General features: G+C 44.5%; 1 long non-coding RNA gene across 1 annotated transcript; it reads right to left on the bottom strand.

Moving 5' to 3' along the window:
- Positions 1-433: 433 nt before the first annotated feature.
- LOC139433230 (uncharacterized) lies at positions 434-1,756 on the bottom strand. The gene is made up of 3 exons (XR_011642794.1): positions 1,627-1,756; positions 697-852; positions 434-468 (listed from the first exon to the last, which is right to left on the bottom strand). It is a non-coding gene; the product is annotated as an uncharacterized lncRNA (long non-coding RNA).
- Between the last annotated feature and the right edge of the window lie 674 nt (positions 1,757-2,430).

Here is a 2,430-nt window from a genome sequence, read left to right as displayed (position 1 = left end):
TCTCTAGCTGAAAGTATGTGGAAGGAGTAGTTTTTGCACAGCGGTGTAGCTAAAGAGGATTTGAAGGTTCCTCCATTGGGTTACATTGAACAAATAAAAGTTTTAAAAGCTGAATATCATAAAAAGCATACATGTCCAAAACAAGAAAGTCATAGCAGTCATGTCCTGAAGGAGCTGAACATTTTAATATGTGAATGGTTTCTGTAGCTGAAAGTATGCTGAAGGAGTTAAACGGCAAACATCGGTTGAAAAAAGTAGAAGGATAAAGATTTGAAGAACAATAGTCTGTTGCTCAGCATTCACACACATTATCAGATAACATAAAAACTGGATCCTCTTCAGGTCAGGTTACAGCAGAAACTCTTACTTTGTGTCTGAGGGTCCAGGTTCATTACTGAAGTATTTAGAGCTTTTAGACCAGTCACTCTTCAGAGCAGACAGCTGGGGACTGGAGACTCTGCTCTCTGTCTGTGGAAACAACACATGTTTTAAAACATCATTAGTTCATTCAGAGAGACATTTTGACTTCTGTCTGTAGTAGATTATTTACTATCGCTGATGACGCCAGATCAAGAGTTTAAACTTTGTTACTGTACTGTTTAAGTTTCTTTCTTACTGCGATCATTAAAGAAACATTATATCAGATAACATACAAACTGGATCCTCTTCAGGTCGGGTTACAGCAGAAACTCTTACTTTGTGTCTGAGGGTCCAGGTTCATTACTGAAGTTTGGAGGTCTTTCTTTAGACCAGTCACTCTTCAGAGACAGACAGCTGGAGACTGAAGATGTGTCCTCTTCCTCATCTTTTAAACCACTCATCTTCTCCAGTCTGGGAGATAAACCACGAACACTGACACACACACACACACACACACACACACACACACACCACACACACACACACACACACACACACACACACACACACACACACACACACACACACACACACACACACACACACACCACACACACACACACACACACCACACACACACACAATAACACACTTGTTTCAATCATAACCATCATAATAATACACTTGTGTTATGATATTAGGATCATGCAGAGTCACAGCTATCCCTTTAAGAGAGAGAGAGAGAGAGAGAGAGGTGGCGCGTGCATGTGTTGCGCATGGTAGAGCGAGGGAGAAGAGCGAGCGGTGGTGTGTTTTTTTGAAGTGAACGAAACAGCAGCAAAGGTCTGTCGAGTGTCTTCAAAGTTAGATCTGTAACAAAGACCTTAATAAATGCAACGGCCTCCCAAAGAACAGCTCGCCTGTCTGCCTTATTGAAAAGTGGGTTATTGAACCCGCAGTGTGTTGCTTCGGCCCTGGAAGACTGCAGAGAGTCACCCCTGCTTCCTCCACTACGGTCTGGGAGCCGACAGGAAAGTTTAACACTTGGTTCAAATACATCAAATCAGTCAGACTTCCGACAGGCCGCTCCCCATTTTGACTGCGCTGGGCTGTCGCATGTTATGTTGCTTTGATGAGTCAGAAAACAGGAAATAAAACCAGTTCACACCACTTGTAGAAGTCTCTCTGGACTCTAGGACGCTGATGTTCTGACATCCAGTAAAACAGAGTAAATGTTAGAAAGCAGATCCTGGTGTTAACACTCACCCTGTTGTCCTCCTGCTCCTCGAGCTGTAAAATGGCGTCTGGCACTCTGACAAGTCTGACTTTATACTTTCACTTTCAACTCCCCTTCCTGTCTGCAGCTCCTCTTGATTCATAACCAGCCTTACCAGCTGAACCAGTTCACATACAGGGACTTTGTTCAGTGAGATGGAAATAGAGCTAAAAAGAAGATCAACAAAGTTATTTAAATAAACATATTAATACCACAGTGTGAAAATCACTCAGTAAACATCCTGCATTCAAAACCTCACTTAAAGGTCCTCTATTATACTGTTTTTCATCAATATATTACAGGTCCAGATATACACAGAACACGTCTCTGGAGTGTTTGGGTGTGTATGGGAGAGTTAAGGCTTGGAGTGACATTGGCGGGCAGAGCGGCAGAGGGAGTCCTTGAGGCCCCATGCAAAGTTATATGATGAGGCCCTCGCGCGCGTCGACGGAGGGGGGAGAAAACGTGTCGCGCCACACTACTTCAACTTCAACACTAATTGCGCTGCACAGGCGCATGGGTACAATGAGACCCCCCTCCGCCAGGTGAGGCCCCATGCAGTCTGCGTGATCGGCCTGTAGGGAGGGACGGCCCTGAGTCCGCTGTTAGAGCCATGAAGACGGAATAAAAGAACGAGCAACCAGCCTCTCGTGTTTTGTTTATTTTCTTATTATCAGATATCTCTGCACCCCATCCTCCTGTCAGCTGCCCCGCGCTCAGGCTGGGTCAACGTGATGACGTATCAGTGGCGGAATGTCACTCAGTATTTTTACTCAAATACCTGATACATTATG

This window comes from Pseudochaenichthys georgianus, unplaced genomic scaffold, assembly GCF_902827115.2.
Source record: "Pseudochaenichthys georgianus unplaced genomic scaffold, fPseGeo1.2 scaffold_1472_arrow_ctg1, whole genome shotgun sequence".
Taxonomy (NCBI): Eukaryota; Metazoa; Chordata; class Actinopteri; order Perciformes; family Channichthyidae; genus Pseudochaenichthys; species Pseudochaenichthys georgianus.
Note: the sequence above shows the minus strand (reverse complement) of the source record. Positions and strands in the feature narration are given on the sequence as shown.